Consider the following 26,781-nt stretch of genomic DNA (forward strand, 5'->3'; position numbering starts at 1 on the left):
GTTTATTCTTTTTATTTGTTTTCTTTTAAAATATTTATTTATTCATTTGTCTGTGACAGGTCTTAGCTGCATCATGTAAGATCTTCATCGTAGCACACAGAGTCTCTAGTCACTCTGTGCCATGTGGGATCTTGGCTCCCCAACCAGGAATCTAACCCATGTCTCCTACATTGCAAGGCAGATTCTTAACCACTGGACCACCAGGGAAATCCCTGTTTATTCTTTTTCAGTTCAGTTCAGTCACTCAGTCTTGTCAAACTCTTAGCGACCCCATGGACTGCAGCATGCCAGGCCTCCTTGTCCATCACCAACTCCCAGAGTTCACTCAAACTCATGTCCATTGAGTCAGTGATGCCATCAAGCCATCTCATCCTTTTTCATCCCCTCCTCCTCCTGCCTTTAATCCTTCTCAGCATCAGGGTCTTTTCAAATGAGTCAGTTCTTTGCATCAGGTGGCCAAAGGATTGGAGTTTCAGCTTCAGTATCAGTCCTTCCAATGAATATTCAGGACTGATCTCCTTTAGGATGGACTGGTTGGATCTCCTTGCAGTCCAAGGGACTCTCAAGAGTCTTCTCCAACACCACAGTTCAAAACCATCAATTCTTAGGCGCTCAGCTTTCCTTCTATTCCAACTCTCACATCCATAACAGGACTACTGGAAAAACCATAGCCTTGACTAGACGGACCTTTGTTGACAAAGTAGTGTCTGTTTTTTGATATGTTGTCTAGGTTGGTCATAACTTTTCTTCCAAGGAGTAAGTTTATTTTAATTTCATGGCTGCAGTCACCATCTGCAGTGATTTTGGAGCCCCCCAAAATAAAATCTGTTACTGTTTCCATTGTTCACTACTATTTGCCATGAAGTGATGGGATCAGATGTCATAATCTTACTTTTCTGAATGTTGAGTTTTAAGGCAACTATCAGACTACTTAGGAAAAAAAAAAATCAGCTTTCTAATGAAAATTCAAAACTTCATATGATTTTTCAACCATTAAAACAGAGCATAATTTATTCAACTCAAAATATATATGAGAAAAATTACTCTTTCCCCTTTAGAGTTAAAGATATTAAATAGTAAAACAAATTTAAAATTCCTTGTTATGAATTGGGCACATTGGGAGTTTTATGAAGAGTACTTATAGTATAGTTATTGATTAATATGTTTGGATATGTTATTATTTTTCACATGGGATACCTGGAATCAGTTTACTGAGACAAAGTTTTTATCTTTCTACAGGAACTCTTACTTGGTTGATCATTCACATTTGACCCTTGGTTTCAGTGAACATTTCTATAAAACCATCTATGAATCAAACATATATGAAGAGTTCTGCAAATGATATATAATTAGAAAGTTTGAGATATGATTATTGAAAATATTAATGGATATATGGATTACTTGCTTTAGTAGTTATTATAAATATATAGGTCATAACCAACGAATTTCCTGACCAAAATATGACTCTTTTTAAGAAACCATTTGAGAGTTTTCAGGATTTTCTTCTAAGCCATGTATCTAATTTTCATTAGTTTCTTTTACCACTTACAGAAAACCATCTTACTTTTGGGTTGGTTCTCCCTACACTATACAGCCTAAGGTATTTTGAGATATGCATATTATATTAATGGTTTTTATCTTGCACACTAAGCACACAATCAAACAAACTCTCTGGCTCCAGCTCTGAATTTCTGAATGTTGTAGAAAACTATTTCCATAGGGGCTTTAAATGTAGAGTATTTTAAAATATTTATTGCTTTTATGTGCATTTTCTGTTTGCATATTTTAAGTATTTATATTGGTATCAGTAAAGAGGGAAGAGAATATTCCACAAATTTGTTTTGGATTGTATGATTTATGAAGTTTAGAACTTGTAATTGTTTGTGCGGGGTAACCCATTCTAATGTCACCTCTTAGTAAATTAATATTATGGGATTCATAACTAAAAATAACAAATTATAGATGTGAGATTGGGGTGTTAGCTCTGTTTTGAAGAATTCACTTGGTTTTGAACTTGTTTTCTTTGGGAAAAATTGGCATTGCTCTCATTTGCTTGGTCTTTTCTTTGTAGCTGAAATTCTTGTGCCATGGAGAGTAGAGAACAAGAAGGAACTCCTGTTTTTTTCCTCTTAACATGCCTTTTGGCAACTCCTTTTAATCAATTATCCATAATCAAATGCTGAGAGTGTCTCTAATCAGTGGTTTCTCCATCATGTGTGTAGGTATGCAGATTAAAAATATAATAATTTCTGTATGAATTTTACTGACAGTTCATTTGTCTTTAATATGTTTACCTTTGAAAACATGACCATGAGTGCATTTTCATTTTTGAGTACATTTTGCTAGCAATTTCAGATTTTTGATCCATCACCGGGGAAATAATATAGTTAAATAAGTGAAAGGAAAGAAAAACAGAGAAAAAAAAATTATGTCTCCAAAATTAGAGCTAATTGTCCTTCATTAAGTAACAATCTAGAGGAAGAATATGTTTTTGCTATACATGTTTTGCTAAACATACGCTAATATATTTCTGCTATATTATACTACTTTTTGGTATTTAACTATGATTATTATTTATTATGGGAGTTTTAACAATTTTATTTTTATTACATATTCTAGAAACAAAGTTTTCCAAATTTCAGTTATATATTATGGCAGAGATTGTTAGGTAGGGATTCTGTAATTTATGTTTACTTAGCAAACCTAAATAATGAGATCATATTCAACCACTATAGAGAATAGCTGACTTAAATAGATTGCCAGGTATTTCTCCAGGAGGAAAAAAAAAAAAAAAAGGCTTATTCAGGATTAGCAGAGAATTTCAATAAAAGGAGAGCAATAGTAAAGAGTCCGTGATTTTTCATATGCTGAGTCCTTTGCCTGGAAGAAGGAACTATCTCTTCTTCCTGTTGGAATCACTATTTTCACAGAGCATGAGAGCCCCTCATTCTAGTCTCCTAACTCTATTTAATTAACATTTCTGTTGTTTATTTTTTATAGAATATTTTGATCTATGATAATTTGTTTAAAAAACACGATTTTACTTTTAGAGTAAAAAGTTGAAAATGAGATTAAATAATATATGTCATAGCATAGCAGTGCTGGTGGAATGTTTTTAAATTAATTTATTTTAATTGGAGAATAATTACTTTACAATATTGTGATGTTTTTGCCATGAATTGACATGAATCAGCCACAGATGCGCGTGTCCCCCTATCCTGAGCCCCGCCTCCCAGTTGTCGGGATTTTTAATACATTTCTATCTTTTAGAAGGAAAATAAAGCTTAAGTATAAAATGTCATATACACACAAACAGGAACTAATTAGATAATTCAATTAAGAGGAATTATTTGGAGGTTGGAATAGGATGCTGGAGTTAGGGGGCTTCCTCAGTGACTCAGAGGTAAAGAATCTGCTTGTAATGCAGGAGCCACAGGAGACACAGGTTTGATCCCTGGGTCAGGAAGATCCCCTGAGGAGGGCATGGCAACCCACTCCAGTACTCTTTTCTGGAAAATCCTATGGACAGAGGAGCCTGGCAGGCTACAGCCCATAGGGTTTCAAAGAGTTGGACATGACTGAAGTGACTCAGCATGCATGCATGCACACTGAGGATATGAAAATGCCCTTGTATAACTTAACAAGAGGTTAAAAAAATTTAGGCAAAATGATGGACTTTAGAATGTTGTAGGAGTAGCCAGCATATCATTGAGAGTGATGTGATTAAGGAGTAGCTGAGAATTTGTTGCCAGAAAAATGTTCAATGATATTAAATAGAAAGAGTCATAGGAGATATTTTCCACTTAAACTTGACAATAATGTAGCTCTTCCTAGAATAAAATGCCATCCTTTCACCTAAGCTCCTGGAGAAAATGATGCTGTCTCATCCAGAGTTCAAAGAGAGCAGTAATTCAGGTTTTAGAGAAAGTTTCCAAGTGAAGCAGACAAAATACTGGCCATGTTTAAGAAATTAACCAGTATGACAAAGTATAAGTAGATTGTAGGAAAGAAAACCCTCCCCATGTTTCCAGGATAGACTCTGAAAGTGTAGAAAGGAGTTTTAAATGAGAAACAGCAGGTAAAATATATTTCTGGGTTGGGAAGATCCGCTGGAAAAGGACTAGACTACCAACTCCAGTATACTTGATCTTTCCTGGTTAATCAGCTAGTACAGAATCTGCCTGCAATGAGGAAGACCTAGGTTTGGTCCCTGGATTGGGAAGATTCTCTGCAGAAGGAAATGGCTAACCACTCCAGTAACCTGGCCTGGAGAATTTCATAGACTGTATGGACAGGGACGCCTGGCGTGTTGCAGACCATGGGGTCACAAAGAGTCGGACACGGCTGAGTGACGTTCACTTTCATTCTCAAATAAACAACGGGTTGCTCAAGGAAAGAAAACAAAACCTCAGACTGTCTGGAAACAAACCACTGCTTTTGCCACACTGACAAAGCAACCCTGTTATATTTTTAAGTTAGCGTCACTAGTTATAATTACTTATATTCATATTTAAGTTCAGTCAGTCAGTTCAGTTCAGTCGCTCAGTCGTGTCCGACTCTTTGCGACCCCATGAATCGCAGCACGGCAGGCCTCCCTGTCCATCACCAAATTCCGGAGTTCACTCAGACTCACGTCCATCCAGCCGGTGATGCTATCCAGCCATCTGATCCTCTGTCGTCCCCATTTCCCCCTGCCCCCAATCCCTCCCAGCATCAGAGTCTTTTCCAATGAGTCAACTCTTCGCATGAGGTGGCCAAAGTACTGGAGTTTCAGCTTTAGCATCATTCTTTATTTAAGTTCAGTTCAGTTCAGTTCAGTCGCTCAGTCGTGTCCGACTCTTTGCGACCCCATGAATCGCAGCATGCCAGGCCTCCCTGTCCATCACCAACTCCAGGAGTTCACTGAGACTCACGTCCATTGAATCAGTGATGCCATCCAGCCATCTCATCCTCTGTCGTCCCCTTCTCCTCCTGCCCCCAATCCCTCCCAGCATCAGAGTCTTTTCCAATGAGTCAACTCTTCACATGAGGTGGCCAAAGTACTGGAGTTTCAGCTTCAGCATCATTCCTTCCAAAGAAATCCCAGGGCTGATTTCCTTCATAATAGACTGGTTGGATCTCCTTGCAGTCCAAGGGACTCTCAAGAGTCTTCTCCAACACCACAGTTCAAAAGCATCAATTCCTCGGCGCTCAGCCTTCTTCACAGTCCAATTCTCACATCCACACATGACCACTGGAAAAACCATAGCCTTGACTAGAAGAACCTTTGTTTTCAAAGTAATGTCTCTGCTTTTCAATATGCTGTCTAGGTTGGTCATAACTTTCCTTCCAAGGAGTAAGCATCTTTTAATTTCATGGCTGCAGTCACCATCTGCAGTGATTTTGGAGCCCAGAAAAATAAAGTCTGACACTGTTTCCACTGTTTCCCCATCTATTTCCCATGAAGTGATGGGACCAGATGCCATGATCTTCGGTTTCTGAATGTTGAGCTTTAAACCCAGGTTTTTAATCTCAGTGTTTGCATTCCACTATTTAAAAAAAAAAAACAAAAAACTTTTGCCATCTTTGAAACCCTAAAGATCTTGGAATGACTTCAGGTAAATATTACTTGATTTAGATGGATCTTGCCAGATTATTAGTAGCAGAAATTCAGTGTTTATATCACAATTATAAGTACAGTGAAAATATTTAATAGATTTTTCTCTTTTATAAAGTTATTAATTAATTTGGAAAGGACATGTGTTTTAGAGTGAAACACCTGGGTTTGACACATGCTTTTGTGTTTCTTATCTTTATAACTATTGGGCATTTACTTAATTTCTTTGCATCTCACTTCCCCAAGTATATAAGGTATGATTAGTAAAACAATTCAAGTTTATTATTAGCATGAAATTGGATAATATATGTAAACTACTGAACTCAGGACATGGTATAGAAAAAATATTCATCATAGACTTACTGTAATTGTTGTCACTGATATTCTGAGATCAATTAATAGTTCTAAGATGAGATAAAGTTATTTGTTGTAAAATTATTTTTAAATGATAAATTAAGTGAACAAAATCTTTTTAAAATAATATGTTAAATTATTCACTACAGATATTTAAAATAGTATAGCTCACAGGAGTTTTTGGCTTCTAACAATTTTTACTGAATATGTAAGAAACAAAGTTTGAAGTCTGCTTAAAAATATATATAAAATATATATATATATATAAATATATTCAATATTATTTTGAAGTTAATTAGATACATTTTAGAACCAATTAGTTGAAACTTATCCTCCAGCCATGAACACAAGAACACAAAGGTAGCATTTCTTCTGTTATAAATTCTCCTGAAATGTTTAGAGTAGCAGATCTTAATTTTTCACATTGATTCCCCTGTTCAAATACTAGATTTTTTTTTTTTTTAAATTTGGCAAAGTAAGAAGCAGTTTTAGAGTTTTTTTTTTTTCAAATATTCAAATAATAAAATGCTATCTCTGTTTCATTTGTTTTTTCTTTCTTCTCAAGATCCCATGATGATAAATGTGGTTGCTTTTTTTTTTTTTTAATCCCAGGAAATGTAAATCTTCCAAGTACAAAGGGCACAAAGTCTCTCTTCAATATTTTCTCCTGATGCTGAGTGCAGAATTGGTTTCAGAAAGAAAATTGCTGACATTAAGCAAGCATCTAACTTGGCAAGTCATTGCAACATATTTCTATATGATGTGGTGAGATGAACTGGAAAAAAGGACGTTTCAGACCCTGAGAGACTGTTGCCTGTTCCCCAGGAAATTGAAAAAAATTAAAAAGTTATACTTAAGCTCTAGTTCTTGATTTATAGAACAATGCAATAGAGGATCAAATTTTTGAGCTTCCCTGTTCTTCAATAGATGGAGTAATATAGTCTGTTTGAATTCTTTCCTCAGTCAGGGAAGGTCTTAAAATAGAATACTTCAACTCTTTCAGATATTAGACAATCAATCACATTGCAAATATTTTCTAGAGTCAAATATTTAAGAAACTTTTTCAACAAAATAATGGTTCAGTTATATCCATAGATTTTATATTAATTTTATTAGAGTATATTTATTTTACAGTGCTGTGTTCATTTCTGCTGTACAGAAAAGTGTATCCATTATATGTATACATATATGCACTCTTTTCTAGATTGTCTTCCCATTTAAGTCACCTAACAAAGCATTGAGTAGAGTTCCCTGTGCTATACAGTAGGTTCTCATCAGATATCTATTTTATATATGGTAGTGTATATGTAAATTTTGATCTCACAATTCATCCCATCCCTTCTCCCACTTGGTATTTGTAAGCTTGTTCTCTACATCTGGGTCTCTATTTCTGTTTTGCAAATAAGTTAATCTGTATCATCTTCTAGACTCCACATATATATGATATTCATTTTTTCTCTTTCTGATTTCCTTCACTTTGTATGACAGGTTTTAAATCTATCCACATCTCTGCAAATGATACTATTTCACTCCTTTTTATGACTGAGTAATATTCCATTGTGTGTATGTGTCACATCTTATTTATCCATTTTTCTGTTGTTGGACATTTAGGTTGCTTGCATGTCTTGGCTATTTTAAATGGTGCTGCAACCGTGTATTTTTTTTTTTTTTTGATTTATAGTTTTATCTGGGTATATGCCCCAGGAATGAGATTGCTGTGTCATATCGTTGTTCTATTTTTAGTTTTTTGAGGTTACCTTTATGCTGTTCTCTATAGTGGCTGTATCAATAGTACATTACATTCCCATCAATAGTGTAGGAGGGTTATCTTTTCTTTACATCCTCCAGCATTTTTTCTTTGCAGATTTTTTGATGATGGGCATTCTGACTGGTGTAAGGTGATACCTCTTTGTATCTTTGACTTGCAACTCTTTAATAATTAGTGATATTGGATATTGAGCATCTATTCATGTGTTTGTTAGCCATCTGTATGTCTTCTTTGGAGAAATGTCTATTTAGGCCTTTGCTCACTTTTTTATTTTCTGTTTTTTGAGCCATAGAAGCTGTTTGTATGTTTTGGAGATTAATCCCTTGTGAATTGCTCCATTTGCAAATATTTTCTCCCATTCTGAGAGCTTTTCCATTTTGTTTATGATTTCCTTTGCTGTGCAAAAGCTTTTAAGTTTCATTATATCTCATTTATTTGTTTTCATTTTTTTAATTTTCATTACTCTAGGAGGTGAATCAAAAAAGATCTTGCTGCAATTTATCTCAGAGTGCTGTGCCTATATTTTCCTCTAAGAGATTTATCATGTCCCACCTTATATTTAGGTCTTTAATCTATTTTGAGTTGTGTGTGTGTGTTTGTATGATGTTAGGGAGTGTTCTAATTTCACACTTTTACATGTAACTCTCCAGTTTCCCCAGAACCACTTATTGAAGAGACTGTCTTTTTCTCCACTGTATATCCTTTCCTCCTGTGCCATAGATTAAATTACCATAGGTGCATGGGTTCATCTCTAGGCTTTCAAGCCCATTCCATTGACCTATTTTTGTTTGGTGTTTTTTGTGCAAGTACCATATTGCCTTGATTACTGTGACTTGTAGTAAAGTCTGATGTCAGGGAACATGGTTCCTCCAGCCCTACTTTTCTTTCTCAAGATTCTTTGGCTATTTACAGTCTTTTCCATATTTTGAAAATGACTATGTGAACCGTGAACTTCCTGATGTTCAAGCTGGTTTTAGAAAGGCAGAGGAACCAGAGATCAAATTGCCAACATCTGCTGGATTATGGAAAAAGCAAGAGAGTTCCAGAAAAACATCTATTTCTGCTTTATTGACTATGGCAAAGTCTTTGTGTGGATCACAATAAACTGTGGAAAATTCTGAAAGAGATGGGAATACCAGAACACCTGATCTGCCTCTTGAGAAATTTGTAGGCAGGTCAGGAAGCAACAGTTAGAACTGGACATGGAACAACAGACTGGTTCCAAATAGGAAAAGGAGTACCTCAAGGCTGTATATTGTCACCCTGTTTATTTAACTTATACGCAGAGTACATCATGAGAAATGCTGGACTGGAAGAAACACAAGCTGGAATCAAGATTGCCGGGAGAAATATCAATAACCTCAGATATGTAGATGACACCACCCTTATGGCAGAAAGTAAAGAGGAACTCAAAAGCCTCTTGATGAAAGTGAAAGTGGAGAGTGAAAAAGTTGGCTTAAAGCTTAACATTCAGAAAACAAAGATCACGGCATCCAGTCCCATCACTTCATGGGAAATAGATGGGGAAACAGTGGAAAGAGTGTCAGACTTTATTTTTCTGGGCTCCAAAATCACTGCAGATGGTGACTGCAGCCATGAAATTAAAAGATGCTTACTCCTTGGAAGGAAAGTTATAACCAACCTAGATAGCATATTCAAAAGCAGAGACATTACTTTGAAAACAAAGGTTCTTCTAGTCAAGGCTATGGTTTTTCCTGTGGTCATGTGTGGATGTGAGAGTTGGACTGTGAAGAAGGCTGAGCACCGAAAAATTGATGCTTCTGAACTGTGGTGTTGGAGAAGACTCTTGAGAGTCCCTTGGACTGCAAGGAGATCCAACCAGTCCATCCTGAAGGAGATCAGCCTTGGGATTTCTTTGGAAGGAATGATGCTAAAGCTGAAACATTAGTACTTTGGCCACCTCATGTGAAGAGTTGACTCATTGGAAAAGACTCTGATGCTGGGAGGGACTGGGGGCAGGAGGAGAAGGGGACGACAGAGGATGAGATGTCTGGATGGCATCACCAACTCGATGGACGTGAGTCTGAGTGAACTCTGGGAGTTGGTGATGAACAGGGAGGCCTGGCATGCTGCGATTCATGGGGTTGCAAAGAGTCAGACAGGACTGAGTGACTGATCTATCTGATCTGATACTACTTAAAGCAATTATAGATTCTATGCAACCTATAAAATTACCAATGGCATTTTTCACAGAATCCATTTACTTTAATTGTCTCATTATGCTTAGTATTAATAACAAGTCATACTCCATTACAGATATTTCCTAATTTAATGAGGCTTGTGATAACAATTTCTTTTAAATTACACTATATTTGTGATAAGTTATTTGGGGTTGTAAGGTTTGGAAACATGTGTATGTCACACAAAGTATTCAAGATTTTACTGTTGTGAGAACAGCAAATAGATAAAACCAATGAAGATCAAACCACAATTAAGGAAAAAACAGTAGCTCTATGACAGTATCTATAAGGATTCTTGTTTTCTCCACATTTTCTCTATTTTTAAAATTATTTCCTTTTCATCAGAAGCTATTCTGCTCAATAGAATTACTTATCTTTTAAAAGTGGTCCATTTACTTATTATAAGCATTCTTTCTCAAGTCAGTTTCTCATCATTATCTGTCCCGGCTGTTCTCAGTCTCTGTGGAATAACAGTTACCACTGTATAGCTTCTCTCTGTTCTCCATAGCCTTCCCTTACCTAATGCATGCTGCTGCTGCTGCTGCTGCTACTAAGTCACTTCAGTCGTATCCGACTCTGTGTGACCCCATAGATGGCAGCCCACCAGGCTCTGCCATCCCTGGGATTCTCCAGGCAAGAACGCTGGAGTGGGTTGCCATTGCTTTCTCCATACCTAATGCATAACGTCTTTTAAATCAAACCTGCAACTTTGCAACTTAACTAGAGCACTTCCTGTCTCATGTTTCAAGTTTAATGTGTCATCTTAATTCACCTTTCAGCTTCTGTCCCTGCTACAAATTGCTACCACTCTCTTCTCATATTTTACATCCAAATTACCTAAAACCCATTATTATTCAACAAATCACTACTCTTTGTCAGGCAATGTTATAAAACAAAAAGATACAGCCCTTAATACAGTGAAGTCTCTGCCTCCACTGTATTTGTGATGAAGGCTCTGATCATTCAGTAAAAATTGTTATTCCTCCTATGCAGAACTCTCTTGCTGTAGTACTCAATGCCCAGCCAATAAATTAGTGGCCTCTTGGATCAAAGTACATATGTTGATACAATCAACTTTGGGTAGAGTGGTGGAAATTTTCCTTAGCTTTTCTAAATGAGGAGCAAGAATACATCCCAAACAAAATCCCCATAACCTACTCCCCAAACAAATGTTTTGATAATAAACAAAACTTTCAATAAAATATAATAAAGTGGTTGCTTTGCATCTCTTAGTTTTCTTTAAAACTTGTATCTTGTTTACCTTAATTTAGTATTAACTCAGTATTTTGCTTGAATGGATACAAAATTAAATTCACTTTGCCTCTATAGACTGGACATATGAAAATGATATTTTCAGTGCTCAGATATTTCTGAATGTTCAGCTTTCCACTATGCTTCAGCTTTCCACTATGCTTCAAATAAAAATGTTTCTTTCTTCAGAAACAGGAGAGCTGCCCCGGATTCCACAGTGCAGACACTGTTGCATCTTAAATGGAAAGGATGAAAATAAGTCCACATGAATATGTGATGTCAATATTCACACATTGGAACTCTCTAAATTATAACATTTTTCTTTCATGAATTTTACTCTTGTATTTAATATTGTGCCACGAGATTAAAAGATGCTTACTCCTTGGAAGAAAAGTTATGACCAAGCTAGATAGCATATTCAAAAGCAGAGACATTACTTTGCCAACAAAGGTCCATCTAGTCAAAGCTATGGTTTTTCCAGTAGTCATGTATGGATGTGAGAGTTGGACTGTGAAGAAGGCTGAGCACCGAGGAATTGATCCTTCTGAACTGTGATGTTGGAGAAGACTCTTGAGAGTCCCTTGGACTGCAAGGAGATCCAACCAGTCCATTCTAAAGGAGATCAGCCATGGGATTTCTTTGGAAGGAATGATGCTAAAGCTGAAACTCCAGTACTTTGGCCACCTCATGCGAAGAGTTGACTCATTGGAAAAGACTCTGATGCTGGGAGGTATTGGGGGCAGGAGGAGAAGGGGATGACAGAGGATGAGATGGCTGGTTGGCATCACCGACTTGATGGACGTGAGTTTGAATGGACTCTGGGAATTGGTGATGGACAGGGAGGCCTGGTGTGCTGTGATTCATGGGGTCACAGAGAGTCGGACACAACTGAGCAACTGAACTGAACTGAAAGCATATTTTTAAGATTCAGAAATTTAGATCTATTATTTATAATGATAGCTTTTACTTATAAAAGGGTGAATAATATACACATATGTGTGTGTGTGTGTGTATATATATATATATATATATATATATATATATAGTTTGATTTAACAATAAGTCTGCATATTTTTTTAAAATTTTGTGCATCAGAAACTCTTGAGACATTACCCAATGTTACAAAACAGGTAAGCATAAAACTAATGACATTATTTATTTGAAAAAAAGCAGTCATGAGGCTTAGGGAATATAATAAGTGCTATATTTCAGTGACTTCCAGATCCCTTCCAAATCTTTCAAAATTTTAATGTTCAAGTGGCTTCACCCTTCATTATTACTGCAACTTTGGGCAAATTACTCAACTTCTCTTTGCCTCCACTTTCTCACTTATTCAATGGAGAATGATAAAAAACTTTATCACATAATTCACATAAGAATTTATGGGATAATGTGTACAAATATCTTAATGTGGATTCATATGTGAAGTGCTTAAAAGTGTTAACTAATGTTTTCTAAAAATGGGAACATACCATGCACATTACTCTGCAAAATTGTCTTTTGTTTAAAATAACATCACATGTAAGTTGTTTACTAGCTAAGCTGTATCTGGCTTTTTTGCGACTTCATGGACTGTAGCCCACCAGGCTCCTCTGCCCATAAGATTTCCCAGGCAAGAATACTGGAGTGGGTAGACATTTCCTTCTCCAGAGAATCTTCCAGACCCAGAGATCAAACCCGTGTCTCCTGTATTGGCAGGCAGATTCGCTACCATTGAGCCACTAGGGAAGCCCTCAATATTAGCTATGCTGCTGCTGCTGCTAAGTCGCTTCAGTCGTGTCCAACTCTGTGCAACCCCATAGACGGTAGCCCACCAGGCTCCCCCGTCCCTGGGATTCTCCAGGCAAGAACACTGGAGGGGGTTGCCATTTCCTTCTCCAAGGCATGAAAGTGAGAAGTGAAAGTGAAGTCGCTCAGTCGTGTCTGACTCTTAGTGACCCCATGGACTGCAGCCCACCAGGCTCCTCCATCCATGGGATTTTCCAGGCAAGAGTACTGGAGTGCGGTGCCATTGCCTTCTCCAAATATTAGCTATAACCTACCATATGTTGGATTTCCCTGGTAGCTAAGCTGGTAATGAATTCGCCTGCACTGCAGGAGACCCCGGTTCGATTCCTGAGTTGGAAAGATTTCTGGAGAAGGCACAAGCTACCCACTTCAGTATTCTTGGGCTTCCCGGTGGCTCAGACAGTAAAGAATCCACCTGCAATGTGGGAGACCTGGGTTTGATCTCTGGCTTGGGAAGATCCCCTGGAGTAGGACACAGCAACCCACTCCAATATTCTTGCCTGGAGAATCCACATGGACAGAGAAGCCTGGTGGGCTACAGTCCATATAAACACAAAGAGTCGGACACAGCTGAGCGAAGAAGCACACAGCACACAGACTCTATATTATTGAAATTCAGTTAAGTTCACTCATTTATTGACACGATGCAGGTATTTGATTCAGGATCATAAAATTTTCTCTATTTTTTGTTTTCTCTATATCTATGGAACATAATTAAATCAAATTTCAAAGTGAATATCTTATAAAATAAGCAATTTAAAAAAACTGCATAAATGACATACATTTCTCTTATATCCAACAAATTGTTAAAAGGACAATTCTCATTCAGTCAAGACTATGATCCAGAGGAAAATAGGCCCAGCTGTCCATTAGAAGTTTTGCTATTGAAAATTTTCCCACTTCCAATTTCCAGATGAAAATTATCCTGAAATTTTTAAAATAAGAAATACATTTATATATCTGACAATTTATCTTTAGTTCATATGGCATATAGCTAAATTTTGTGAATAAAGGAAACACATCAACTTTATAATGAATAATATATGATATTAAATGTATGCACACATGTTCCATCACTCAAGTCATGCAAGACTCTTCTGTGATCCCATGGACTGTAGCCTGCCAATCTCTTCTGTCCATGAAATTTTCCAGACAACAATACTGGGCTGGGGTGCCGTTTCCTAATACAAGGGATCTTCCCAACACAGGGATAGAACCTGTGTCTCCTGCTTTTTTTTTTTTTTTTACTGCTGAGCCACCTGGGAAGTCATTAAATATGTGTATGTGTTTCTCAGAATACATGTGTAGATACAATCATTTTGTATTTTATAGACTTTTTTTTAAAATTATGAGCAAGTTTTATTTTATACATATAAACAATTAAAATACATAAAATTTGCTCTACAGAAAAAAGTAATTTCAGATCAGATCAGATCAGTCACTCAGTCGTGTGATTCTTTGCAACCCCATGAATCGCAGCACACCAGGCCTCCCTGTCCATCACCAATTCCCGGAGTTCACTCAGACTCATGTCCATCGAGTCAGTGATGCCATCCAGCCATCTCATCCTCTGTCGTCCCCTTCTCCTCCTGCCCTCAGTCCCTCCCAGCATCAGAGTCTTTTCCAATGAATCAACTCTTCGCATGAGGTTGCCAAAGTACTGGAGTTTCAGCTTTAGCATCATTCCTTCCAAAGAAATCCCAAGGCTGATCTCCTTCAGAATGGACTGGTTGGATCTCCTTGCAGTCCACTGGACTCTCAAGAGTCTTCTCCAACACCACAGTTCAAAAGCATTAATTTTTCGGCACTCAGCCTTCTTCACAGTCCAACTCTCACATCCATACATGACCACAGGAAAAACCGTAGCCTTGACTAGACAAACCTTTGTTTTCAAAGTAATGTCTCTGCTTTTGAATATGCTATTGAGAGAGTCATTTCCTAGGCAGGTTGATAGGGAGTCTAGGGGTCCCCAAGGAGAGAGGGGTCTGGAATTCTCAAGGAGGAAAAAAGGACAAACTTTTTTTCTTTCTCCACATTCCTTAGGATTATATACCAATAATGTATCCTGCCTAAGGACAGTCTTTGGATTCAACCTTCTGTTATTTTAAAATGTTAATTATGGGAGTATACCTGGTCTTTACAAGGATGTATCTTGCCTGAGGACAGTGTTATCTTAAAATGTAAATTATGGGAGTAGGTCGGAGGAGGTCTTTACAACCTCCAGACATTCTTTGGATTATATAACCTCATTGTTAACACTAGCAAGCGGGTACTCTTTCTACCCCCTTCTGATGCCTATGTCAGAAGCTTTCTCTATCTCCTTTATACTTTAATAAAACTTTATTACACAAAAGCTCTGAGCGATCAAGCCTCGTCTCTGGCCCCGGATTGAATTCTTCTCCTCCGGGGGCCAAGAATCCCGGTGTATTCGCGTGATTCAACAACAACCTTTCGCTATCTAGGTTGGTCATAACTTTCCTTCCAAGGAGTAAGTGTCTTTAAATTTCATGGCTGCAGTCACCATCTGTAGTGATTTTGGAGCCCAGAAAAATAGTCTGACAGTGTTTTCACTGTTTCCCCATCTATTTCCCATGAAGTGGTGGAACCAGGTGCCGTGATCTTTGTTTTCTGAATGTTGAGCTTTAAGCCAATTTTTTCACTCTCCACTTTCACTTTCATCAAGAGGCTTTTGAGTTCCTCTTCACTTTCTGCCATAAGGGTTGTGTCATATGCATATCTGAGGTTATTGATATTTCTCCAAGCAATCTTGATTCCAGCTTGTGTTTCTTCCAGTCCAGCATTTCTCATGATGTACTCTGCGTATAAGTTAAATAAACAGGGTGACAATATACAGCCTTGAGGTACTCCTTTTCCTATTTGGAACCAGTCTGTTGTTCCATGTCCAGTTCTAACTGTTGCTTCCTGACCTGCCTACAAATTTCTCAAGAGGCAGATCAGGTGTTCTGGTATTCCCATCTCTTTCAGAATTTTCCACAGTTTATTGTGATCCACACAGTCAAAGGCTTTGGCATAGTCAATAAAGCAGAAATAGATGTTTTCCTGGAACTCTCTTGCTTTTTCCATGATCCAGCGGATGTTGGCAATTTGATCTCTGGTTCCTCTGCCTTTTCTAAAACCAGCTTGAACATCAGGAAGTTCATGGTTCACATATTGTTGAAGCCTGGCTTGGAGAATTTTGAGCATTTCTTTACTAGCGTGTGTGATGAGTGCAATTGTGCAGTAGTTTGAGCATTCTTTTTCATTGTCTTTCTTTGGGATTGGAATGAAAACTGACCTTTTCCAGTCCTGTGGCCACTGCTGAGTTTTCCAAATTTGTTGGCATATTGAGTGCAGCACTTTCACAGCGTCATCTTTCAGGAGTTGGAATAGCTCAACTGGAATTCCATCACCTCCACTAGCTTTGTTTGTAGTGATACTTTCTAAGGCCCACTTGACTTCACATTCCAGGATGTCTGGCTCTAGGTCAGTGATCACACCATCGTGACTATCTGGGTCGTGAAGATCTTCTTTGTACAGTTCTTTGTATTCTTGCCATCTCTTCTTAATATCTTCTGCTTCTGTTAGGTCCATACCATTTCTGTCCTTTATCGAGCTCATCTTTGCATGAAATGTTCCTTTGTATCTCTGATTTTCTTGAAAAGATCCCTAGTCTTTCCTATTCGCAATTCATTTTCTGTCAAATGCTTTCAGCTGTTATCATGTTTAACAGGACTTTGATATTCGGGTGTGTACTCAAATAACTCAAAATTTTGTTTTCTTTCCAATAGCAAGAAAGTAGTAGTAGATGGCCATCTCTAACTCCCCACAAATAAGGGACTATATCAGAAGAGAGCTCAAAAAAACTTGTTTATTTGTACATTATAAAATTAATTGATGCTACTGAATCAATATTGACTTTATTAAATTTCAATTTCTTTTAGATGTGATTGAAACTTTAACACAAAAGATAATTTTGAAGTCAACTCAAGGCATAAATCACTAACTGGATTAAATGAAGTTTTGACAGAATTAATTTCACATAAATCATGCTTTTACATGATTGCTTAATATTTAAGACAGTGAAAATTGAATAGGGCCAAAATATACTATTTTAGCTGACAAATATAAAACCTGAACAGTGGTTAAAAGCTGGATAGATGTTTATATTCATCTCACATCAGCAAAGTTTGATGTTAAAGCACGCAGCAATTGTAGAGCAATTCCTCTAACATCAGTGACCCCATCTCTTTTCATCACATTCTTATCCTTTATGGTGAATAGATGGGGACACAGTGGAAATGGTGACAGACTTAATTTTTTGGGGGGCCCCAAAATCACTGAAGATGGTACCTTCAGCCATGAAATTAAAAGATGCTTGCTCCCTGGAAGAAAAGTTATGACCAACCTAGACAGCATGTAAAAAGCAGAGACTTTACTTTGCCAACAAAGGTCCATCTAGTCAAAGCTTTGGTTTTTCCAGTAGTCATGTATGAATGTGAAGGTTGGACTCTAAAGAAAGCTGAATGCTGAAGAATTGATGATTTTGAAATGTGGTGTTGGAGAAGACTCTTGAGAGTCCCTTAGACTGCAAGGAGATCCAACCATTCCATCCTAAAGGAGATCAGTCCTGGGTGTTCATTGGAAGGAGTGATGCTAAAGCTGAAACTCCAATACTTTGGCCACCTGATGCAAAGAATTGACTCATTTGAAATGACCCTGATGCTGGGAAAGATTGAAGGCAGGAGGAGAAGGGGATGGCAGAGGATGAGATGGTAGGATGGCATCACTGACTCAATGGACACGAGTTTGAGTAAACTGCAGAAGTCGGTGATGGACAGGGAGGCCTGGTGTACTGCAGTCCATGGGGTCACAAAGAGTCAGACATGGCTGAGTGACTGAACTGAACTGAACAGTTTTATAGCTATGACCAGCCTAGACAGCATATAAAGAGCAGAGACATCACTTTACCAACAAAGATCCTTATAGTCGAAGCTATCATTTTTCCAGTAGTTCTGTATGTATGTGAGTTGGACCATTAAGAAGGCTGAGCACCAAAGAATTGTTGCTTTTGAACTGTGGTGCTAGAGAAGAATCTTGAGAGTCCCTTGGACTGCAAAATTAAACCAGTCTATCCAAAAAGGAAAGCAACCCTGAATATTCATTGGAAGGAATTATACTGAAGTTGAAGCTCCAATCCTTTGGCCCCATGATGCAAAGAGCAGACTTACTGGAAAAGACCGTGCATCTGGGAAAGTTTGAAGACAAAAGAAAAGGTGGCAGAAGATGAGATGGTTGGATGGCATCATTGACTCAATGGACATGAGTTTGAGCAAACTCTAGGAGATAGTAAGGGAAAAGAAAGCCTGGTATGCTGCAGTTTATATGGTCGCAAAGACGCGGACATGACTGAGCAACTGAATAACAACAAAGTTATAACTGTCACCTCATGGTTCAAAGATTTCTGCTTGCAGAAGCTTCTACATTACATCCTCATCCAGATGAAATGATCAGGGGAAAAAGGACACAACAGATTCCCTATAAATCAAATTACTGGAAGATCACACACATCATTTTGATGTTCTTTTTGTTGTTGCTCAGTCACTAAATCATCTCCAACTCTTTGTGACCCCATTGCATGCAGCACACTGGGCCTCCCTGCCCCTCAACATCTCTGGGTGTTTCCCCAAGTTCATGTCCATTAAGTCCTTGATGCCATCCAGCCATCTCATCCTCTGTCTTTTCCTTCTCCTTTTGCCTTCAATCTTTTCCAGCATCATGGTCTTTCCAATGAGTTGGCTCTTCACACCAAGTGGCCGATGTACTGGAGCTTCAGCTTTAGCATCAGTCCCTCCAATGAGTATTTAGGGTTGATTTGGTTTGGGGTTGACTGGATGGATCTCCTTGCAGTCCAAGGGACTATGAAGAGTCTTCTCCAGCACCACGGTTCAAAAGCATCAATTCTTCGACACTAAGCCTTCATTATGGTCCAACTCTCACATATGTACATGACTACTGGAAAGAGCATGGCTTTGGCTATATGAATCTTTGTTTACAAAGTGTGTGTTTGTTTTTTAAAGTACTTTCCATGCAAGAATACTGGAGTGGGTGCCAAAACCTCCTCCAGGAGATCATCCCAACCCAGGGATTGAACCTATGTCTCCTGCAACTCTTGCACTGCAGCAGATTCTTTACTACTGGGCCACTGAAGAAGCCCATGACAAATCTGTGTATGTGTGTTTGTTAGTTTGTCAGTTGTGTCCTACTCTTTGTGACTTCACAGACTGTAGTGCATCAGACTCCTCGGTCTATGGAATTCTCTAGGCAAGAATACTGGAGTGAATTGCTATTTTGGTAATTGTGGTGCATGAGATTGGAATTTGAGGTTCATCGGTTCTAGAATGTGGGCTCAGTAGTTGTGACACAGGGTGTCAGTTTCCCTGCAGCATGTGGGATTTTCCCAGACCAGGGATCAGGGGTTGAACCCGTGTCCCCTGTGTTGGCAGGCAGATTCTTAACCACCAGACTTCCATGGAAGTTCCCAATCTTTATTCTTAAGTGAACATTTATCAAGCTAAATATTGTGGACTGTATCACTAAGATAATGGAAAGAATAGATACTGAGGGCTACCTAAAGTCTCTACAACAGTTAGGGATGCACTCCAAAATAGAATAGTATACTTGGGAATGTTTTTAAAAAATAATATGACAGAATCAATAAATGGAAAATAACAAAAGTATCTACAGAAGAGGTAGAAATGAAAGTTAGTCTTCGGTGGTAAGAGATGTGAGGTCGGTACTTGAAAATCTCATAGGAATTGCAATCCTCATTTGAGCATTTCAAGATCTGAAATGTGGCTATGCTATTGAGTCCTGACTGGATGCACATTCCTAGGCACAGGAAAGAAATGCTTTGTGACTGTTCTGATGTGAAAAAACAGTTGTGTCAAACATTTTTAAAAGTATTCAGTAGTTTAAATTATTGGTATAAGCCATAATTTTTTATTTTATTTTTTTTTTGTTTTGATATTTATTTTTATTATTTTTTTAATTTTATTTTATTTTTAAACTTTACATAATTGTATTAGTTTTGTCAAATATCAAAATGAATCCACCACAGGTATACATGTGTTCCGCATCCTGAACCCTCCTCCCTCCTCCCTCCCCATACCATCCCTCTGGGTCATCCCAGTGCACTAGTCCCAAGCATCCAGTATCGTGCATCAAACCTGGATTGGCAACTCATTTCTTACATGATATTTTACATGTTTCAATGCCATTCTCCCAAATCTTTCCACCCTCTCCCTCTCCCACAGAGTCCATAAGACTGTTCTATACATCAGTGTCTCTTTTGCTGTCTCGTACACTGGGTTATTGTTACCATCTTTCTAAATTCCATATATATGTGTTAGTATACTGTATTGGTATTCTTCCTTCTGGCTTACTTCACTCTGTATAATAGGCTCCAGTTTCATCCACCTCATTAGAACTGATTCAAATGTATTCTTTTTAATGGCTGAGTAATACTCCATTGTGTATATGTACCACAGCTTTCTTATCCATTCATCTGCTGATGGGCATCTAGGTTGCTTCCATGTCCTGGCTATTATAAACAGTGCTGCGATGAATATTGGGGTACACGTGTCTCTTTCAATTCTGGTTTCCTCAGTGTGTATGCCCAGCAGTGGGATTGCTGGATAATAAGGCAGTTCTATTTCCAGTTTTTTTAAGGAATCTCCACACTGTTCTCCATAGTGGCTGTACTAGTTTGCATTCCCACCAACAGTGTAAGAGAGTTCCCTTTTCTCCACACCCTCTCTAGCATTTATTGCTTGTAGACTTTTGGATCGCAGACATTCTGACTGGTGTGAAATGGTACCTCATAGTGGTTTTGATTTGCATTTCTCTTATAATGAGTGATGTTGAGCATCTTTTCATGTGTTTGTTAGCCATCTGTATGTCTTCTGTGGAGAAATGTCTATTTAGTTCCTTGGCCCATTTTTTGATTGGGTCATTTATTTTTCTGGAGTTGAGCTGTAGGAGTTGCTTGTATATTTTTGAGATTAGTTGTTTGTCAGTTGCTTCATTTGCTATTATTTTCTCCCATTCTGAAGGCTGTCTTTTCACCTTGCTAATAGTTTCCTTTGATGTGCAAAAGCTTTTAAGGTTAATTAGGTCCCATTTGTTTATTTTGTTTTTATTTCCAATATTCTGGGAGGTGGGTCATAGAGGATCCTGCTGTGATGTATGTCGGAGAGTGTTTTGCCTATGTTCTCCTCTAGGAGTTTTATAGTTTCTGGTCTTACATTGAGATCTTTAATCCATTTTGAGTTTATTTTTGTGTATGGTGTTAGAAAGTGTTCTAGTTTCATTCTTTTACAAGTGGTTGACCAGTTTTCCCAGCACCACTTGTTAAAGAGATTGTCTTTAATCCATTGTATATTCTTGCCTCCTTTGTCAAAAATAAGGTGTCTATATGTGCGTGGATTTATCTCTGGGCTTTCTATTTTGTTCCATTGATCTATATTTCTGTCTTTGTGCCAGTACCATACTGTCTTGATAACTGTGGCTTTGTAGTAGAGCCTGAAGTCCGGTAGGTTGATTCCTCCAGTTCCATTCTTCTTTCTGAAGATTGCTTTGGCTATTCGAGGTTTTTTGTATTTCCATACAAATTGTGAAAGTATTTGTTCTAGCTCTGTGAAGAATACCATTGGTAGCTTGATAGGGATTGCATTGAATCTATAAATTGCTTTGGGTAGTATACTTATTTTCACTATATTGATTCTTCCAATCCATGAACATGGTATATTTCTCCATCTATTAGTGTCCTCTTTGATTTCTTTCACCAGTGTTTTATAGTTTTCTATATATAGGTCTTTAGTTTCTTTAGGTAGATATATTCCTAAGTATTTTATTCTCTCCGTTGCAATGGTGAATGGAATTGTTTCCTTAATTTCTCTTTCTGTTTTCTCATTATTAGTGTATAGGAATGCGAGGGATTTCTGTGTGTTGATTTTATATCCTGCAACTTTACTATAGTCATTGATTATTTCTAGTAATTTTCTGGTGGAGTCTTTAGGGTTTTCTATGTAGAGGATCATGTCATCTGCAAATAGTGAGAGTTTTACTTCTTCTTTTCCAATTTGGATTCCTTTTATTTCTTTCTGCTCTGATTGCTGTGGCCAAAACTTCAAAAACTATGTTGAATAGTAATGGTGAAAATGGGCACCCTTGTCTTGTTCCTGACTTTAGAGGAAATGCTTTCAATTTTTCACCATTGAGGATAATGTTTGCTGTGGGTTTGTCATATATAGCTTTGATTATGTTGAGGTATGTTCCTTCTATTCCTGCTTTCTGGAGAATTTTTATCATAAATGGGTGTTGAATTTTGTCAAAGGCTTTCTCTGCATCTATTGAGATAATCATATGGTTTTTATTTTTCAATTTGTTAATGTGGTGTATTACATTGATTGATTTGTGGATATTGAAGAATCCTTGCATCCCTGGGATAAAGCCCACTTGGTCATGGTGTATGATCTTTTTAATGTGTTGTTGGATTCTGATTGCTAGAATTTTGTTAAGGATTTTTGCATCTATGTTCATCAGTGATATTGGCCTGTAGTTTTCTTTTTTTGTGGGATCTTTGTCAGGTTTTGGTATTAGGGTGATGGTGGCCTCATAGAATGAGTTTGGAAATTTACCTTCCTCTGCAATTTTTGGAAGAGTTTGAGCAGGATAGGTGTTAGCTCTTCTCTAAATTTTTGGTAGAATTCAGCTGTGAAGCCGTCTGGACCTGGGCTTTTGTTTGCTGGAAGATCAAACAGAACCCTTTTTAAGTCTCTGGTCATAAAGACTTGATTACAAATATTAGTGAGGTTGAGACATGATATTGATGCTTCATAGAGAGGTAATTATTCATATTCCTATTTTTGTAAGTATAAATGATATTTTAAGGTGCAACTTTGTTAGAGTTATGATGTGATGGAAGCTGTAGATTTTCAAATCTATTTTATGACTCTGTCCTCTTACATCAAAACCCAATGTGAATATTTGATTATTAATCACTGACTACTAATAGCTAATGATAATGTTTCCAATGAATGGCCTTAAAATCGTGTAAAATGCATATGTGAGGCCTGGAAACATGAGAGTTACAGAGCAGACGTCATAATAAGGGTAACAATTGTATAAAGTCTTTGAAAGGACTTTAAACTCAAAATTTTCAATCTTCATTTGAACAGTTTTAGGATGATACTGAATACAGAGTATAAATTCCCTTGGGAAATTAGCTAAGTCAAAATCCATTATTAACAGTTTGTTCAATTGGCCCTATTTTTCGAGATAAGTCATTTGTTAAATCACCACATACATCCTGCTTAAGAGAATCTTGACTAAAATGAACGTGCTACAAAAATTCTCAGTATATTTAAAGTAAAATTATCTGGGTATATATTTTATGGACATAATCTTATGATTAAAATGGGCTTTTAAAACACAGCTGTATTGAACCACATTCTGTGCTGAAGGGAATTATTACCATTTTGTTTCTTCTCATTGGCTACCAGGGCACAATGACATTTTCTTAATGACAGAATCAAAGCAGAAAATGACTTGTTGAGAACATCTATTTGCTATTTTCATAGAAATCTACCCCATCAAATCCCTGAGAGGAAAAAATGAGACTCCAAGATTTAAGAGCTAATATAACTTTTTTCCAAGTGGATTAGTTTTCAGAGAAAAATATATTTGAAAGCAGTTATCAGTTCAACTTCCCTTGAGTTGTTAGATATAACATTTCAGAAAATATCTGAAAACAAGCCTATTGAATTTCATAGGTATAATATTTTCCTAAAGTGGAATATAGTTTGGATCCTAAAAATGTAAGATATGTCATTTTAAAATGCTTTTAAGTTAAATAAAAAAGTGTCTCTTCCATAATTTAGGTATAGCATTTGTCAACTTTTGGATATAAAATAAGTTGTTTCATTGTCTTTTCTTAGGGGACTTTAATACTTGAGGTAGAACCATCCATTAACCATTGAAGCAGCTTCCTTGAACCTAAGAGAAATAAGATAGTAAAACATTCAAAAATATAGAAGATTTATATACTAAAACTTAGTTCACTTTCTCTACTTTACTTCAGGAGTGAAAATGAATGGAATGAACTACCTCTAAAATAAAGGGAGATCAACTCAATGTATACTATTTTTCAGTTCCAAATAACTGTATCTCATTGTTCCTTGACAGAGTGAAGGCTATATTGTATATAAATGGGGATATTTCTTGAGAACAGAAGGACAGTCCTGCTGTACCTTAATATTCTAAATTTCTAGGCTCTGTTTACAATCTTATGAAATCTTAATGTCATTTACACCTCACTTTATAATCAAACATTCCCTATATAAACTGTGACAAAATTCAACTCACTTCAAACCAGTTTACATTAAAGAGCAGAAAAAATTGTTAGAACAAAACTCATTTGCCTTATATATGTGAAAAGACTGTTACATGGAAATGTCATAATCATTCCTGATGCTTTTCTTTCAGTAACAGAATTACTTTTCACCTTCTGGCTTCAAAATATGAATATCAAACAATTGTGCGTCTTAAAGAATGTCACAAATTCTAGTTGAAGTCAGAAACAAATAGGGTTTAGTTTTTTGAGTTAATATTATGGGTGCATTATAGATTATTTTTCATCTTTAATTGTTTCACTTCAAATTAACAAGCTGATATCTATTTAACAGTGTATATCTTTATATACTTGTGCATGTATTGGTATAAATAGAGGGATTTATTAGAAGGATGTGTGCTTAGTGCTTGTACTGAGACTCTGTATGACCCTATGGACCGCAGCTAGTCAGTCTCCTCTGTCCATGGTATCCTCTAGGCAAGAATGATGGAGTGGGTTGCCATTTTTCCCTCTAGGGGATCTGCTCAACTCAGGACCCAGGAATCAAACCTGAGTCTCACCTGTCCCCTGCATTGCAGGTGGATTCTTTACCTACTGAGCCATCAGGGAACGTTAGCATAGTAATGTAGGTTGGCTAAGCAAGCTAGTCATCCCTAGAGCTGACAGTGATGAAGGGAATATCTGGAGCAGGCTGAAACCCCAAATACATCAGCTTAAATCCATTTTCTACAGGCAACAAGGAAGTTCCAGAGGAAAAGGCAAGCAATTCTGATGTGGATGGAACTTTATCTTCATTGTTTTTGAGGTTCATTGGGTTTAAACATTCATCACAATTAATGATACTGTACAGATTAAATGGGTGCAGTTTATCAATAAATTTGTAAAAAGATATTAAGTGCAATAAAAGCATTTCTTAACAGCATAAAGTTTTCCAGTTTTCAGTAAGTTTAGTAAGATCTATTCTTAATTTTGTTCACATATTGACTATGGATATTAATTTAACATCCTAAATGAAGTTAAGAACTTAAGTATACATCCAAAGCATTTACCTCCTTGGTCTCTTCTTCCTTTAGTAACTAACTACAATTTTCAATTACAGTCCAGGCTCGATGCATGATACTGGATGCTTGTGGCTGGTGCACTAAGATGACCCATAGGGATGGTACAGGAAGGCAGGAGGGAGGGGGGTTCAGGATGGGGAACACGTGTATACCTGTGGAGGATTCATGTTGATGTATGGCAAAACCGTACAATATTGTAAAGTAAAAAAATAAAAAAATAAAATGTAAAAAAAAAAAACAGATTTACCAACCTCAAGAAAATTATATTACAATGGAAGTTAAATTACATAATTAAATTACATAAATTAAATTAATAAACATTTCAATAGTATTTTTTTTAATTTGACATATTTCTTAAGACAAATACTTCATTTTGAAGTAGAACAGAAAACATTTTTATCTGTTTTCAAATTTCCCATCTCACTCATTTTCTAAAATTTATGTTTTCAGACTTAATTTATGTGATATGAGATTATTTTTTATGGAATACTCTATCCTTATTTATTTTTTGAAAATAGAGTTATATGTGAGACAAATGTACATATTTATATAATACATATTTAATATATCTATTTTAAAGAGCACATTATCTTCTTTTGAATTCAGGGAGCTAGGACTCTAGTTTCCTAACTGTGAATACTTTCTTCAATTTTCTATGCAGAGAAATACACGAAACCTGTAACAACCATGATCTAGACTTAAAGGACCATATCGTATACATAAGATAGTTACAAAGAATAATAAGAAATTATAATTCAAGGGATTAATATCTAAGTGCTTGCTAGAGGCACAAGTGATGCTCAAGAGTCGTAGGAGTATGATAACATTAATTATAACTGGAGAAAAAAATTTTTTTTAAAGTTTCTGCCGAAAAGAAAAGCCAATTGAATTTAAGCACTAGGTGGATATTTATTTAATTAAAGCTGCCACACAGTAAAATCAGTGATGCAAAATTTAACCTCAAGGAGTGAAGAGAGTTCCTACTTTACATGAAATTCCAAGTCATGACTCATCTGTTTATAATTTGAGTTGTATATTCATTACCTTCAATTTGTATAATTCTTAAACATAAATCCTTGAATATTTAAATATAATTCTTATAGAAGTCAATACAAACCACAAGATTAAACTACATTCAGCGTGAGGGGAGATAGACTGTACCTCTTGATGAGAAGATGAGTATGCATCTACAAGGATGGAAAGAACCATTGGTATCCTATTTTTTAGGAAACAAGTCACCCATAATTTTATTCCCCATTATTCTAGAATATAGAACTTTTTTCAACTTCTCTGAATAATTAAAATGTTTTATTCTTTTTTGTTTATTCATATATCTATTTTATTTTCCATTC

Source organism: Bos javanicus, chromosome 20, assembly GCF_032452875.1.
Source record: "Bos javanicus breed banteng chromosome 20, ARS-OSU_banteng_1.0, whole genome shotgun sequence".
In the NCBI taxonomy this organism is placed as follows: domain Eukaryota; kingdom Metazoa; phylum Chordata; class Mammalia; order Artiodactyla; family Bovidae; genus Bos; species Bos javanicus.